This window comes from Rhagoletis pomonella, unplaced genomic scaffold (genome assembly GCF_013731165.1).
Source record: "Rhagoletis pomonella isolate Grant_MI unplaced genomic scaffold, Rhpom_1.0 Rhpom_scaffold_00005, whole genome shotgun sequence".
Taxonomy (NCBI): Eukaryota; Metazoa; Arthropoda; class Insecta; order Diptera; family Tephritidae; genus Rhagoletis; species Rhagoletis pomonella.
In genome coordinates this window covers 10,386,342-10,404,995 of record NW_023458559.1, presented here as the reverse complement: position 1 = coordinate 10,404,995, position 18,654 = coordinate 10,386,342, and positions in this window count along the sequence as shown.

Genomic DNA, 18,654 nt, shown 5'->3' with positions numbered 1-18,654 from the left:
GTAGTCTGGTCATGGTCAGTCTCACAAAAACCCGGCAAGTAATCTACGTTACTTGCCGTCGCATGGTCCATAGTCTGGTCACGGTAGGAGTCACAAAATCCCGGCGGATCGGATGTGTTGAGCCATTCTGTTGAATCTTGCTTCACATTGCCAGTGTTTTGCAAGATTTCGGTGTTCCTCGCTGAAAAAATTTATGGTTTAAAATATAAAATAAATTATATATTATTATATTATTATTATTATATTATAATTATATTATATTATAATTATTTATTAAAGGTTACGAAAACTCACCCAAAATATATTTTCTAAGTCTGTATCTAAACTCCTTTGGTGTTGGATGGTCGTATAGTCCTCCCTTGCTGCGAATGTTACCAAAGAATTGCTCCAGAAAGTCTTGATTTAGTCGCTCCGTCACGATGTATTTGAAATTGTACTTTGATTGTACATATTCGTACAACATTGGCAGCGCATTAGTACTCATCAAAACACCTTTCTGGAATTGCTGCAAACCTTTTTTACCTGGTATCACCACTTCTGACATGAACTCACTCATTTGTCTCAAAACCTTGTTTTGGTTTTGCAACTTCAGACCAAATGGCTCCTTTAATTTAATTTAAAAAAGTTTTCTAATTAGAATATTGGGGTAATGAAATTTACCTTTCCAGGGTAGTTGAAGGTTTCCACGGACGAGTTGAATACATCATACCAGTCGTTTATTAGCTGAACTAGATCAGCTGTCTCAACTGGATTCACCACATCCAACCCAAGTGAATAACAACGCCGTATAGCCATTGCAGTCGTGTTCGAAAGCAATTGAGCTGCTACCTTCACTTTTTGTCGCCCTGAAATTTATAGAGAAAACAATATTTACTAGGCTATCGAATATTAAGTAGTTTTGACATATGTATGTACCTATGCCTTTGACGGATAAGTGGGCCTCGGTCAATTTGAATGTAATGGATACATCAGAGGAAGAGGTGTGCTTCATGACGTCCACTATTGCTCGCGTGTTTATAGTTTTTCCGTTCCAAATGAGCCCGGTATCAAGAAAATGATTTCTGATGAGTTTCAGCATATGCGGCGCGTCAGCAAAAGCAAAAACTTTGTCATCGGGATTCATTGGGTTATGGAACCACGGTTTTTCTACGAAAAATTAAGTACATGCTGCAAAAATTAGATAATGTGAACATTTACTTCTTACCTATAGTAAGTCCAAGTTCTCTCCATAATTTTTGGTTCGACGTGCCCATATCGCATACCATCACAACAACAGGATAACCAGCATCCTGCACTGCCATAATTATGCGTGTCAAGTGATCTACATCGATTTTGCAGTCAAAATCGAAGAACACTACCTGCTTCCACCTCTTGTACAAACCTCGGGCCATTACGACTTGAACGTAGTTCGCTGGTTTTCTGACGAAGTCTTCTGTTGGCTCATATTCATATGCCTCGGTCACCTTCATCTCGTCGAACGCTAGTAAGCATACTTTCTCCTGAGCAGAGAGGTCTTTAATATTTCGCATGAACTCCAATGCAACGGTGAGAATTCCCTCGTTGATGTGAACTTTCCGGTACCACCGTTGTAGAGTAGTCACATGGGGAAGAGGGAACCCACCTTGGTACAGATGCCTGTATGCTCGGGGACCGGAAGCGTGAAGACATATAGCGCTCGATATGTCCTTCCATGCCCAATGCACAGTTTTACCTTCGAGGTAAGCAGAGAAGCTTACTTAAGAAAATAGTATACTTTTAATATTTAAAAAGCTACATACCATTCATAGCCATTTTCCTCACTTGGCCTTTTGTGAAAATGGAGCGAACCGAGGTCATTATTTTTTCGTTTTCCAGGAGCTTCAACTTCAGCTTAGCATTTTCCTCTAGTAGCTTCTTATTTTTTGATTTTAGATCTGCGATCTCCAACTCCATTGCACACTGTAATAATATAGAACTGAACAGATTTGTGTTTTTATAAGGAAATATAATTATATTAAATCGATTTAGGGAATCTCACTCGGTATTCGTTTGGATACTGTTTTGTGGCACACAATGGTCATCCGTCTGTGTATGGCAACTGTTATACGCTACGTATTGCTCAACAGCTCCTGCAAAAGCACTACAAACATTCGCATCAATAAATGAATCGTTAAGATTTAAAACTTTGTGATCTAGGCTTACTTTAGACTCATGCTTGATTCTAAAAGTTCACCCATACCCGGACACACATCAAAGCACATGGACGAATCTTGTTCCACACATTCCGCACTATGGGATCTAAAAAACTTGCATATAAAGTGATCTGATGCGCCCGCATTTCGGATACTCACTTCGAAGAAGGTGGTATATTAAAATTAAGGGAAGGAACAGAGTTGGGCATTAAGTTGATCCTTTGCGCTCCAACTATGAGATCCGATTGTAAAAAATGGTCGGAACATACCCACCTGTTTGCTGCAAGCTGCAAGCCACAAGCTCTGTCCCAATTGGATTTTCTCCGCTGATCCTGCGGAACTTTAAAAAAGGATCCACCCTTTCCCCTTCTTCTACCACACAATACGCATTTTCCCATTTCTGAACGTTTACTTTAAATCAAATAATCAAATAATTTTTATTAAATAAATTTGCCGCTGAATTAACAGAAATACACTCAATGCAACACAATGTAAACAAAGATAGTTTTGTAAACAAAGTTTGACAGTTTATGGACCACATAAATAGAAAAAAATCAAATCAGCTGATTTTCTGATACTACCTGTTTATTGTACCATGGTACGTAGTTTATCTTAAACCAAGAACCAAATCACGAACAAATCAGTGTCGGCTCTAATTTTATCGATAATAATCGTAAAAAGTATTGTCCCATAACTGATATGTCATTGTGTTTGGACGTTTTTGTTTTTAATAATCGCGCGTGGTAGTCTGTAAAATATTTCCAGAAGCTTTCTCTTTTGATCACTCATCTAAAATCTAAAAAATTACCACAAACAACTCAGAATATAAAAATATACGCAATTACTCACATTCGCGATCTCTTTTCGTTAAATAAACAATAACACAGGGTTGCTACAAAGCTGTCAAGACAAATAAAGAATCGCGTGTATGAACGCACTTAATTTAGTGAGGTATTTTAAACGAAACTAAGTACTTTATGTTGGTAATGTGAACATAGTTTAAAGCGTAAGAATATTATAAAGGCGAATATGATAAGCAATTATGAGTATTGCGTGTGCAACGTAAGAATATTATAAAGGCGAAAATGATAAGTGGTAATTTATTATGTGTTTAATAGCAATTATGAGTATTATGTACATATAATTCTCCTTTTTGTGTTGCCTTGTCAAGTGTATAAGACACCTTCTGACAAAGTAGTATTCGTGACATAGAACTCTCTTTGCGTAGGAAGCGTTCGGCCGCCTTAGGGATTATAACCTTTACTACGCAGAATTCTCCTTTTTGTGTTGCCTTGCCAAGTGTATTAAACACCCTGTGACATCGTTGTACTTTTGACGCAGAACTCATTCTGCGTAGGCGGCCTTTGGCCACGCTTAGGGATTACAACCCTTCCTACGCGGAACTCTCCTTTTGTGTTGCCTTGTCAAGTGTATGAAACACCTGACATCGTAGTATTTTTGACGCAGAACTCTTACTGCGTAGGCGGCCATCGCCCGCGCTTAGGGATTATAGCTCTCACAATGTAGAACCCCCTTTCTATGTGCAGAAGTATTTTTGACCAGAACTTCTTTCTGCGTAGGTGGCCTACGGCCACGCTTAGGGATTGTAACCTTCACAAAGTAGAATTCTCTTTCTCTGTTGGGAAGAAAACGAGCAGAAGTACTTTTGAGCAGAAATTCTTTCTGCGTAGGCGGCCTGCGGCCGCGCTTAGGGATTATAACCCTCACACAGTAGAATTCTCTTTCTGTGTCGCGAAGAAAAGAAGCAGAAGTATTTTTGAGCAGAACTGCTTTCTGCGTAGGCGGCCTGTGGCTGCGGTTAGGGATTATAACCCTCACAAAGTAGAATTCTCCTTCTGTGTCGCGAAGAAATCAAGCAGAAGTATTTTTGAGAAGAAGCTCTTTCTGCGTAAGCGGCCTGCGGCCCCTGTTAGGGATTATAACCCTCACAAAGTAGAACTCTCTTTCTGTGTTGCGAAGAAAATGAGCAGAAGTATTTTTGAGCAGAACTTCTTTCTGCGTAGGCGGCCTGCGGCCGCGGTTAGGGATTATAACCCTCACAAATTAGAATTCCCTTTCTGTGTTGCGAAGAAAGTGAGCAGAAGTATTTTTGAGCAGAACCTCTTTCTGCGTAAGCGGCCTGCGGCCGCTGTTAAGGATTATAGCTCTCACAAAGTAGAATTCTCTTTCTGTGTCGCGAAGAAATGAAGCAGAAGTATTTTTGAGAAGAACCTCTTTCTGCGTAAGCGGCCTGCGGCCGCTGTAAGGGATTATAATCCTCACAAAGTAGAATTCTCTTTCTGTATTGCGAAGAAAAGGAGCAGAAGTATTTTGAGCAGAACTACTTTTTGCGTAGGCAGTAGAATTCCCTTTCTGTGTTGCCAAGAAAGGGAGTATAAATATTTTTGTGCAGAACTTCTATCTGCGCAGGCGGCCTGCGGCGGCGCTTATGGATTATAACCCTCACTAAGTAGCATTCTTTTTCTGTGTGACGGAAGAAAATGAGCAGACGTATTTTTGAGCAGAACTTCTTCCTGCGTAAGCAGCTTGCGGCCGCGGTTGGGTGTTAGAACTCTCACAAACTAGAAATCTTTTTCTGTGCCGCGAAGAAAAGAAGCAGAAGTATGTTCGATCAGAATCTCTTTCTGCGTAGGCGGCCTGCGGCCGTGGTTAGGGATTACAACCCCCACAAAGTATAATTCTCTTCCTGAGTTGCGAAGAAAAGAAGCAGAAGTATTTTTGACCAGAACTTCTCTCTACATAGGCGGTCCGCGGCCGCCCTTAGGGATTAAACCCTCACAAAGTAGAATCCTCTTTCTGTGTTGCGAAGAAAAAGAGCACTATACTACAATTATGATGTATATTTAAATCATACATTCAATAATTACTATAATTTTACTGAAAAATTACATTATCTGCACACATAATACTAAGCGGAATTGAATCCGATCGTATTTGCAGAATCGTGTTCTGTAATCTTATCGAATTTAAATTATAGGAATCAATGTTCGAATCCGTTTGTTCACCGTGTTTGGTGTTCTGTATTTCGACTTATCGGAAATTTCTGTTTGAATAAATTCGTAGAAGTTTTGGTGCGCGGAATTAATACGTTTTTTTGAAGTTTTTGTTTTATGAACCAAATAGAATTAGGAAATGTAAATATAAAGCGTGGTCTTCATATTTTTTATAAATTATTCAGAATTTATATATGTATAAAGGGGAAAACACAAGAATGCGGCTCAAAGCGCAACGTTGCTGGAATTCATGGAGCGCAATCCAGGCATAGCCCAAGGCCATACAAAGGGTGACCGGGTAAGAGTGGAGCAGCAATGGCAAGAGTTGGCTAATATTTTAAATAGTCAAGGTCCAAGTAAGGATGTAAACGGTTGGAAAAAGGTAAAGTTTTGCGAATTTTAAAAGGACTTCTGATATTGAAACTGTGTATGTATAAAACACATTCACTGACTGGACGTGTGAGGTTCGGAAAAAACTGGCGCACAACCGTAAAGTATCTTCCGCAACTGGTGGCAGAGCATTTAATAGGTATACCCTCACAGAAGCTGAAGAAATTCTTGCTCGCATAACGGGCATGTATACAGTGGTGCAGGGTATACCTGAAATAACATCATTTGGGTTGGGTGAGACGGTTGACCTCTAGGTGGAAGTGCTCGATCTAACCGAGGAAGAAATGATGCCCTCAACATCAACGGCCACTAAACGACCACATAATGATGTAATTCAGGCGTCAGCACCTAAAAAGAAAAAAGGAATGTCGTTGCAGGTAAAACTTAATTGAGATTATTCAGTTATTCAGCATAACATTATATATTGGTCGAAACTCGGCAAAATAGCGCCATTATTATGGAACGGTTCTGCAACGCTTTGGAGAAAATTAATGAAACGTTAAAGGCAATTAAAGAAGATCTTAGGCGTCATCACACCATTATAGAAGAGATTTTAAAAGAAATATTAAAAGTAACGCACAGAAGGATTTTGCAATAATTATTTTTACGGTATTCAAAATGTTTTTTTCACGGTAATTTTTTCCCTTATTTTTTTATTTATTTATTTATTTATTTTAATAGAAATATAGCTTATTCGGCAACAAAAACCTCGAAAATTAACATTTTAAACTTAAGAGAAAATGAAGGAAAATTCAAGAAAATTTCATCAAAATTTTTTAGCTTTTTAATCAGATAGTTTACAAAGAATTCGAGTATGCATCCAATTTTAGTTCAACAAAGTGCAAGCTTTAAGTTGCTAAAAAATTCCGTTGATGTCTGATAATTTAGTTTTTGTTGACGGTGTTGAGCTTTTTCTTCCATATAACGAAATTTCTTGTGTGGAAGAAAAAAATGCTGAACACTTTCAGCAAAAACAAAATTATCAGAAATCAAAAATTTTTTAGCAACTTAAAACTTGCACTTCATTGAACTAAAATTGAATGCATACTCGAATTCTTTGTAAACTATCTGATTAAAAAGTTTAAAATTTTGATGAAAATTTGCTGAAATTTCCTTAATTTTTTCTTAAGTTTGAAGTTTTGAGTTACATGTTTGTCAATTAAAGTCTTTTACAAATTAAAAAAGTACAACAAAACTCAAATGTAAACAATTACCGCAACAAACCAACTGAATTTTGACAGTTCGAATAGGACTTGTATCTTGTTCGAATTTCTCCATTTCGATAGGATTGCCGAACACCTTTTTGATTCCGAGTCGAAAATCCAAATCGATGCGAAATCAATTAAGATCGGATTTCAGAACAGGCCTGACTATTTCGGTCCTCTAATGGAAAATAAACAAATTTATAAACGGGTTCCTCATCGTTAAAAAGTAAAATTAATAAAATATAAAATAGATAAACGGTCAAAGAGCTTAATTTAGTTGAAATGTATGTGTTGGGCACACTTTTATATGTTTGAAATGGTTTGTTATCGTACATTTTGTTAGGTGAAATTTTAAATTTAAACAACAAATTACTCGTAAACTATGAGTTTCCTCGCCGTCCGGTTTTCAGTTTTGTGATGTGTGCGACCCCCTCTATACCCCCCATAAAGTCATTTTGTTCTAAGCGTGGTGCACTCTCGCGAAGTTAACCCCAATCCACAATTAAACGTCCCTGCAAGAAGTGTACTGGTAAAATGACTCGTAATATTTCCCCGACCGATGAGTGAAAGTTTCAGTATTTTTCCCACCACTCTTTCAAAGGCTCGGGGTACTTTTGTGACCGTTTCTTTTCTTATATTCCCATATGTGTGATTTTACATCTCCCTCTTTCTCATAATTTATGCGCTTACCTAAACGTATATCTGCATTGCTTACACTGTCACAGCTACTCTGGCTTTTACTAGTCCAATGACAAAATTTTTTTAAAAAGATTTTACTACTTTTATGACTATAATTTTACGAGTACAATGGCCTTCATTTTACTGGCATACCGACCGTCATTTTACTTGTAGTTTGATAGCCATTTTACCAGTAGTTGTTCCGCAATTTTACCTGTACAATGCTAAAACTTTGCGACACCCGTTTTTTACTCGATGAACAAATAAAAATAGTTCAATTATGTATACAAATTGTTTATTTAAATTAAATTAAAATGAATTTTTGATTTTGATACAACAGTAAAGTATATATTTCAAAAATATTGTTTTCTTATATATTGTAAATATTAACCTTTTTTATTAATTTCAAACGGATATTGAACTAAAGTAATAATTAAATATTTTTTTTTATACAAGCATTTTTGAATATTCTTTTAATCGATGTTATTTTCGTTAGTGCTATGATTTCTGTTTATATTATTCTTATAAAATTTAATAACATTTATTAATATTATTTTTATTACTAAATGCATTTCATCATATATATTATTTCTCTAAGGTGTTTTTTTGTTAGTCTCCCTTTTTCTATTTTCCTATGTAAGCAGTTCCACTAATGAGGTGTCATTTGAAAAGTCAGAGGTCCCCTGAGTGGTTATTAGGTAATCTTAATGATCATAACACCTCTGAAATAAAGAAATTTTTAATTTTATTTTTGTTTTTAATTTACCACTGTTAAATCACACTAAAGGTATTTTGTACTGAAGCACTATTGTGACTGCAGCATCGCATAGTATACGACAGTGGTGGGCGCACACATAACTCAATAATTAAAGGTTCGATAAACTGACAGTTGTCTCTCTCGCACCGCTCCCTTAGCCGTGGCACCGTGTTGCTTCTTTGCAAATTAAAAAAAAATAGTAGCTTATGTACGTGTGAAATAGAAGTATACGTTTTTTGTGCAATATGTTTATTTTTATATTCAAATAAAGCACAATTAACCAATGAAATAATTTACAAAATTCACGTATAAATAATAACAAATTCATTCGAATTCGCAAAAGGAAATTCACTACTATTGCCGACTTTGCGTACTTTTCTACTACCATTTTCGCTCCAAGGGATTTCATTCTTCCTCTCTCTCTGTCCTTCGTAAGTGCAACCTTTTGTTTTGTAAAAGAGTGTCAAACCGCGGCTGTCAATAATTATCTCATAATTATCCTTTTATTATTGAATCATGGGACAATAAGAGAGACAATAATAATAACGAATTAAATAGTATAGTGCTCAATATTAAGACCGTGAAATTATAAATAAAAAAGAAATATTTAGAATAATGTTACACAATTTAGGACAACATTGAAAAAATCACCGTTAGGAAATACTGTGTTTCAATAACCTCAATTTTCTTATATAATTATATTATATATATAGTATAATTTGCAGTAGACAATGAAATTTAAAAAAAACATTATAGAACAGCCAAAAATTGGAAAATGTGGTACAATATCAAAGTTGTGGTAGGTATCAAATTCATAAAGGGTATTTCCACGATGCCTGAATTGCGCAATTTCGTCAATATCCTCAATTTCAGCTGAAATCGCGATACAATTCTCAATTTGACCATATAAAAAAATGTCACGAGAAATTGCGTATGAATTTTCAGCGAAATTGAATTCGCGAATACAACTCTTAAAATTGCTTATTGTGATTTATTCATGAGCAAAAATAAGAAAAACCAAACGTCAATAACAAATAAACAAAAACAAACCGAGCCTACAGTCACAATAGCACTTCAATACTTTTACAATACTAATTGCCGATGTCAGTCAGTAGATGGCGCGCTATAGGAGTTTCCTTTGTCATGAATTATGAAGTGAAAAATGTATAGAGAATTAGGTACGAATTCGAAAAGTGAGCACAACATTTTTTTTTATACAATTACGATCTTTTAAAAGGCCTATCAGGTAATAAGTAGGTAATCTATTATTAATTTTGTACAGTAAAATATTTACTATTGAAGTAATAAATAAATACAACTTTTTCCAAGTAACTTACATCAAATTAAATTTTTTTCATTCTAAATGTAGTGAATATACTTACATAAATTCAAATATAAAAGCCGAAAACCATATTGTGATCGTATTGGGATTCGATTTTGAAACCGCGCTTTACGCGCTACTACGCATACCCTAGCTATAAACTGGTGATATATAAAGTCGTCACAACTAACAAAATCTTTCACGTGTGAGTCATCGTGCACTTAAGATGGCATTCAATATTTAAATCTTTAACATAAAATGCTTTTTGTATTCCTCAGTTCTTATATATATTTATATACGAGTATATATCTTTACTACTAAATACAACATCAAGAAAACATTATTTCTTTATAAAAAATTTTAAATACACTATTTTCCCCCAGTCGATTATTATGTCTAAAATAATATCAGAAAACACTTAAATATTTAACTATAGAAATTAAAAGTTACAAATAACATTTTTTTCAAAACGTTTGATTAGTATTGACAGCTGCTAAATATTTATGCCGCTTTCTTTTTAGTTTTCATGATTTCATGAAATCATTTACGAATTTTTATTCAATTCTGCAATATAAACCACACAATTCGTACATGAACGAAGCTGTTAAACCGCGCCATCTGTGGCATCACCATAATAACACTTAACTCCAAAGTACTGTGCTATTGTGACTTCAAGCTTAAACATAACTGTAATCCAAATAATAGGAATTTCAATAATAAGAATTGTAGCAGTCTGCGCTGTCAGTTAAAAATATTCACTTATTCCTCTTATGATAAAAGCTGAGAAATATATTTATCGCGTAAATTGTAGATACGGTAAGTACATTCATATTGTTTCTGGCTACCCTGTCGGAAAAATATTCGGATATTCCTTTTATCATAACAGCTAAGCAATAAATTTATTACGAGTATTATTGGTATAGTAAGCATATTGGTGTTTGGTATTATGGTATTTTTGGTGATTTTCAATTCAACATTTCATTTACAGAAACATTTTTCCATTAGATATAATGACATATTGCGTTTATCTCATAAAGTCTACATAAAATCGGTAACTTTATAATTTCAAAAAGTTATTTTGTTGATCGTAAAAACCATTTTTACTACTATAGGTTTCAATTTAATATAATTACGCTTAACAATGCCTCGAAAAAAGTGTATAGGAGTGTCAGCTGATCGCAAAAAACGTAATTGCCTTCCAATAAACCAAGATATGCAACAACGGCAGATCTATTTGCAATTTAGTAGTGTTTTGGTGCCATCATATTTTCAGCAATTAAGTGAAGATGTCAGTGCCAAATATACCTATAAGTCAAGATTATAGAAGGCATGTATACTTCTCCCTTTCATTTTTTCATACAGTTTATGCTTCTTTCTGGCTTTTACAAAATGCATGGATACCGCACTTATTTCGGTACAATATGATCGTAATGTATTTTCAATTCGAAATCAAAGAAAAACATCCCACGAAAATGTTTGCGATTTTAGAACAATTTGTGTATATTTGCAAACTACTGCAAACAATGGAGTGTCATATCTTAACAGGTTCAGAGAATTAACGAAACAAACAAACATTTTATGGTCTTTTATTTCCTTCACACCGCATTGCTATTTTTTCTAACTTTCCTTTAGTTTAGCGCTGTAACCTTTTAAGTTATATCTTTTAATTTATACATGTAAACTGTTTTCAATGAGCATGTTTTCATTTGCTCCAGAATTTTGGGTACATTTTGTTATAGTACCTCTCATTCTTTTTTATATTGCATATATACACTCCGAAGTTCGGGATGGTATTTTGAATATACCAGCAATATATGTAAAAGTAGTGGCGGCTGCTGTAGAGCATTACGCAGAGCCTGAGTTCAAGCCCAGTTTTTTCTAATAGTGGTTGCACCTCTGTTGGTAATAGTAAACCTCCGAGTGTATTCTGTCATGGAAACAACTTCTCATTAACATACAATTGCCGTTCGGAGTCGGCGTAAAACTGTCATTTACTTTGTGTGACAAAATCACGCACGCCGCATATCGGAGGAGAAGCTAGGCCAAACACTAACATATTGTTCAAGCGCCAATATGTATATCGTCGTTTAAAGTACAAAAGCGCCTATCGTGGTTCTGCAAAACCTCGGAACTGAAATTTGTGCCATAAAAGATATTTGGTCATCGGAAGCTCCTGACATCAAGCCCTTAGCCATTTATAATAAAATATCGATACTTAGACATAAGGAGAGAAGATTATTAAGTTTAAAAGAGAGAACCGTTTTTAATTGGGACAAGTTTCACTCTCTCTTACAAAATTTAGGCAACCTCCCATACGAGGTTTTGCATTTCCTTCATGCGCGGTTTTGTACTTTAAACGAAGATATATAGAAGTATTGCATACATATTTTGGTGCTTTTTCAAGTATAAAATCCACTGAGAAACGGAAGAAAACGGCATCCCTATGATTTCAGCTTATGCCAAACGTTTCGTAAACAAGCAATTCTGAACAAAAAACTGTTTTTCCACAAAGAAGTTTAAATGGAAGCATTACAAATATGGAAAAATAGCAATCCACAAGGCTTTATTGGCAGTAGGTCTTTTTAAAGCACATTTAACAAAAAATAAGCTTCTAGTTTCGAAGCTAGCACAAAATACAATTTTTTTATTTGTTGTTTACAAAAAAAATATTGTCAAGTATACAAGTCAAAATTGTTAAATATATATCGCTTTCATTCATTTCTTCATAGAGGTGGTGCTTCTTTTATAGGAAAATTCATACGGCTTATGCACAGATTCATACCATGTAAATGCACCATAACCCACACACATCTTTTCCAGATTCTTTTAAAATATTTATCCCTTTAAAGGGGCCTTTCGTTTCACTGAAACAAAACGAATCCTTTTCCTTTGTGCAATTTATGATGTTGACTCCTTTTTCATTTCTAAATGTTTCCTTTCTTCAATGCGGAAAAAAAGCTGTTGTAAAATATTTGTTGGTTTTTTAATAATTTTTTTTTTAAGTTTGAAGGTAATTCTCAAATCTGTAAGCAGAAAAATCATCCAAGGGACCTATTTCACTAGCGCATGCAGGTAAATGCAACAAACCATGCACGTTAAAACTTATTAAATGATTGACATATATGTTTCCAAATAAATTAATAAATTCATATAGCATTTCTTGGACAACATTTATTTGGCTTTTGTAAGACTTTTTATGCGAAAGAATTCTTATACTAACATGTAGTAAACTAAAATGATAAAACAAATCGTCGGGAATAATATCTTTTAACACAAATATTCCGGAATACAATAAAAATTGACGGAACTCGGTCGATTTCCAATTACTAAATTCATTTAGGTCTCTACAAACTCTCCCGAATTCCGATGGGATCCAGGAAGAAATAAAATTTAATCTTTTATTAATCTCAGATATATTTGCTCTTTTCATTAAAAGTTGCAAAAGCTTTTTTACCACGCCAAGATCAATAAGATGCATTGGGTCTAGGGGGAATTGTGAAACCATTTTAAAGCCTGCTGCCTGTAACACATTGTCTTGTCCCTTTGAACTTGAACTATGATGCGCCTGGTCAGATTTGTTTTTGAAAGACAAGTCAGTTCGCAACTTACCTATCTCTTTTGAAAAGGATACCCGCTTTTCCATATATTTCCCTACCTGGCAACATTTGGGACAACTATTTTTGCCATTATGGCCCTGTACTCCTGAAACAAAAGCTCGCGCTGGTGAGTCACAAATAAATACTCGCACATCAAATTTTTTAAAGTTGGAAACGAACCAACCTTTAAGCCATTTTGTTTTAAATGAATAACTTCCACACAAAAATCGTTCATGAAGTCATTTATACTACAAGGTTTTTGTTTTCCTGAAAAGGAAGCTATACTATCTAGAATGGGCCACAATACTTTGTTTGAGTTTTTAAATAGCTTTAAACCATCAACTCCTACGTCGGTTAAAACTTCATTACAGCATTCTAAAAATTTAAATGGTTTCGACTCGAAATGTGACTGGATGCCTAAATACAAAAATCGCCGCCCGGAATCATTCGGATATCTTTACTTTTTTTAAGTGTACGCAGAAGATCACTCAGCGCCACTTGTGACACATTATTTTTAATTGCCTACAATTTTATTTCATTGGATTTATCGATACTGGAAGGTTCAGAGGAAGAAGAATCGGACAGACTTTCCGGAGTTGATGTGAAAACTAAACTATCATCCTTGCAAGAAGAACTCTCAAAACTGCTGTGAAGTTCTTCTGCAACTTGCACGCTACCTTCATCCAAATCTGCCTCGGCAAATTTGGAAATTTTTGAGTAGATCAAGGAGCTACGCTCAAACTCCTTTTTTTTAGATTTTTGCATTTTGCCATTTTAATATTCATTTGAAATTGACCCTTATTTTGCCAAACAGAAGTGTGTCGGTATAAAGGTGTTCGCACGAGGCGATTTTGCGTCCAACCCACGCAGGGTTGCACGAAAAAAAGTTGAATGGCTAAATGTTGGCTGGCGACCAACTTTGTTGAAAGCGATTGGTTGAAAGGCCGTTCAACCAAAAGTAGAATGCAAAGTTGAACATGCAGACGCCTTTTTATGGCAAATATTTTGATATATTTTTAGCCATTAAATTTTTTTCGTGCAACCCTGCGTGGTTTAAACACAAAATTTGCATGAAAAATCTCTGAGTGCAAAAGCCCTATGGGCCCTGTCACACGGTCAGTATTTATTGACGTGATCCAAGTATCGCGGTATTTATTGATGGTGTAGCATGCAGTACTGATGGATCGTGATCCATATCGCAAAATTTCTAAAAACTTTGAAATCTGGATCGCGGATCGCAATACCGTCAATTAATATTGGACGTGTAGCACTTTCAAAACGCGATCCGTACATTTCTTCAGTATATCTTTTACTCCCATAACGCGAACATCGAAAACGAATTCGCTCTGCCTTCGCTCTCGGCACTTCTCGGAACTTCTTTCTGCGTAAGCGACCTGCGGCCGCGCTTAGGGATTATAACCCTCACAAAGTAGAATTCTCTTTATGTGTCGCGAAGAAAATGAATAAAGGTATTTTTGAGCAGAATTTCTTCCTGCGTAGGCGGCCTGCGGCCGCGCTTATGGATTATAACCCTCACAAAGTAGAATTATCTTTCTGTGTTGCGAAGAAAATAAGCAGAAGTATTTTTGAGCAGAACTTCTTTCTGCGTAGGCGGCCTGTGTCCGCGCTTTGGGATTATAACCCGCACAAAGAAGATTTCTCTTTCTGTGTTGCGAAGAAAAGGAGCAGAAGTATTTTGAGCAGAACTTCTTTCTGCGTAGGCGGCCTGTGTCCGCGCTTTGGGATTAAAACCCGCACAAAGAAGATTTATCTTTCTGTGTTGCGAAGAAAGGGAGTATAAATATTTTTGTGCAGAACTTCTATCTGCGTAGGCGGCCTGCGGCCGCGCTTATGGATTATAACCCTCACAAAGAAGCATTCTCTTTCTGTGTGGCGAAGAAAATGAGCAGAGCATAACTTATTCCTGCGTAAGCGGCCTGCGGCCGTGGTTAGGGATTATAACCCTCACAAAGTAGAATTTTCTTTCTGTGTCGCGAAGAAAAGAAGCAGAAGTATTTTCGAGCAGAATCTCTTTCCGCAAATTGAAATAGTTTTAACTAACATTGGAAATTTTAAAACAATTGTGGAATGCATTATCTGTAAATTATACGTACAAAATAAAAATATTTTCTTGCGACATAATAAGCGTTCAGCACAAAAATTATGCAAATACTGACGCGATAAATATTGAACATGTAGCATTCGTGCGCGATCCAACAATCCATCAATATGGATCGCGATCCAAATATCGTGATAATTACTGACCGTGTGACAGGGCCTTATAACACCGACCGACTGAATAATGTATGAGAAATGTATGGATCGCGTTTTGAAAGCGCACGCTCAATATTTATTTATTTATTTATGTCTAATAACAGAATGTTTTAACAGACATTAAGAGTATAATTAAATATAACAAATCAGTCTTAATATTATTAAATTTTACTACTTAAAAGTTGCGTTTATAAGGTTACAAGAAATACAGATATTGGGCAGATATTATTGACCGGACATAAGGTAATTTTCCAAATATAATGCGGTTGTACTAGGATTGGTAAAATCTATGTCTAACAAATTTGCACCATAAGCCGTTCTGCTTAACCCAACCTTGAAGACATCAAAGCGACGCAAATTACGACTCGGAACATAAAAATGGATTCTCTCAAGTAAGGACGCACAATCAATTTTTCCCGAGACAATACTCAATAAAAACGAGATAGCATGACATGTTCTCCGATTGTGCAGAGTAGGTAAACTAATTAGCCGACAACGGGAGACATAAGATGGCAATGGTTCAGTAAAATTCAAGGAACGTAAGGCTAAGCGTATAAATACCTTCTGCACCTTTTCCAAACGATTGATATGAACTGCGTGACTCGGTCTCCAAGTAAAGGCAGCGTATTCCAATTTGGAACGCACAAACGCAGTATATAGCATCTTAATAGTATAAGGGTCAGTGAACTCGGAAGAATGACGCCTAACGAATGCCAGCATGGCAAAAGAATCAGCAATAGTTTTGTTTATGTGCAGAGTGAAAGTGAGTTTTGAGTCGAAGTGTATTCCAAGATCTTTAGTCTCACTTTTAGAGTCAAGGACAATATCTGCGATGGAGTAAGATATCGTAAGAGGTACTTTTGATTTATAATAGGATACTTTGTGGCATTTATTGATGTTGAGGGTAAGCCGATTCTGAACACACCACGTATAAAACCTGTTAAGCTGCGATTGAAGTTCGGCCGAGTCTCGTGAGCAACTGATTTCCGAATATATTTTCAGATCATCGGCAAACAAGAGAAACCTAACATTTGAAAGACAGGAGCTGATGTCGTTAATGAAAGCAATAAAAAATAATGGGCCTAAGATGCTTCCCTGAGGAACCCCTGAGAGAGCAATAAATGGCTTGGACGAAACACCATCAATAGTCACCTTGCCAGTTCTCAAGCGCAAGTAGGACCTGATCCACTCCAAGAAACCTGAGTGGATTCCTAAACATTCTAACTTTGTTAATAAGATATTGTGGGAGATTTTGTCGAAGGCTTTCGAAAAATCTGTGTAAATCACATCCAGTTGAAAGCCATTACGGAAAGTTGAAAAGCAATCATCGGTAAAAACTGCAAGATTTGTCACCGTGGATCTACCAGATACAAAGCCATGTTGGTTTGGGCAGATCAAGTGCTTGACAATAAAATAAAGTTTAGTTTTGACGATATTTTCGAATATTTTGGCGACTACGGATAATTTACTAATCGGCCTATAGTTCTCAACATCGCACTTATTGCCTGTTTTGAAGGCTGGCATGCTTGACGTTCTTTTCCAGTCATCAATAAACAAACCCTCGGAAAGAGATTTATTGAAGATTTGCAATGGAGGCTTCACTAGGGAAACACAATTTTTGAACAAGATGGCTGAAAAGCCATCTGCGTCCATCTGAGAGTTTTTTATGTTTTTGATACCCTCGATAATATCGTCTTCCGTTAAAGAAAGCGAACCCAGGTCTACGGTAGAAAACGCGCTATTTGAATATTTTTTTCGAATAATTGACAGTTCATCCCCCGACAGGTCATTATCCGATACAAAGTTAGATGAAAAGAAATCTGCAAAGAGATTTACAGCCTCGGATACAGAAGCCGCATTATATTTTTTATAAAAAAATAGTCTTGGGTATACTTGAGGCAGATTTCCTCGATCTGATGTAAGACCAAAATTGCTTTGGACGAGCCTTAATATCAGATTCGAAGTCGCGAATGTAGTTCTTGTAACGGGTCTTATTTAGTTTACAGAACTCATTTTTATAGAAACGATATTTACTGAAATAGCATTGCTTTTTTGTTAACTTAAATTTTCTGAAGAACTTATTTCTCAAATTTTTTAGGCGCTTTAAATCCTTCGAGAACCAAGGAAGTTTGTAGATTTTTGGTTTGAAAACTGGCACGTGCTTTGAGCAACAGTCAGATAAATAGGTTTTGAATAAGTTAAAACAACCTTCGACTTTGGTATCCTGAAACAAGACATCCCAATTTATGTCACTTAAGTCTATATCCAACGCAGCAAAGTCACAGCGATTATAATTGTATGAGATATTTTTTTGTTTTAGGGGGTCATCAAAATATTCAAAAAATTCGAAATCTAATTCCAGCGGTAAATGATATAAGTCAGGAGGAGATATCGAAGACGAAGGCTGCGATATTACAATGTTACAAAGATTGTAAGTTACAAAGACTAAATCTAGAAGACGATTTATATTGTTTCCAAGGCCATTTATTTGTGTTAGGCCAATACTTAAGAAATTATCAATAACATAAGATTCCATAGGACTGTGTACATTTGTAGGAGTCAAGAATAGATTATTATCTAATTACGACCAGCATAAGTTACTTAGGTTAAAATCACCAAGCACGCAAAGTTGACTATCACCAAAATTTCGATGGAGAGCTAACACATTGTCAACATGCGACTTATATAAGCTATCACAGCTAAGCGGAGGTATATAAGAAGCGCAGATATGCAGCAAACCCAGGTAACCGCCAACACGAACACAGAGTTGATCTAGAATCGTGTCCTCGTTCAGAAGAGGATAGAACGAGGCTTGGAGGTTGTTACGAGCCGCAATCAACACGCCGCCTCCTCTGCTACATCCTGTTTTAATGGGATCCCTGTCCTTCCGGAAAACATCATACATGTTCGGGTCAAAAAACTCTGCATCGAAAAAATTTGCATTAAGCCAAGTCTCAACGATAACAATGATGTCGTACTCCAAGTGCGCACTTAACATTCGAACAATATCGGCCTTGGTTCGGAGTCCTGAGACATTTTCAAAACAAATTCGTATTCGCTTTTTTGGCCCGGGTGGAGCAGCTACGTTGAGGGGAGCTGCCCTACTTGCTTTTGAAAAAAAACGGAACTGTCGAACATTTACGTTAGTTGGCCAGATTTCCGGCTTAAGGATATTAGAATATACATACTCCGGAACACCTAATTTGAAGTTGACATATTTGAGTAAGCTCTCGTTGGCATCTTTTTTT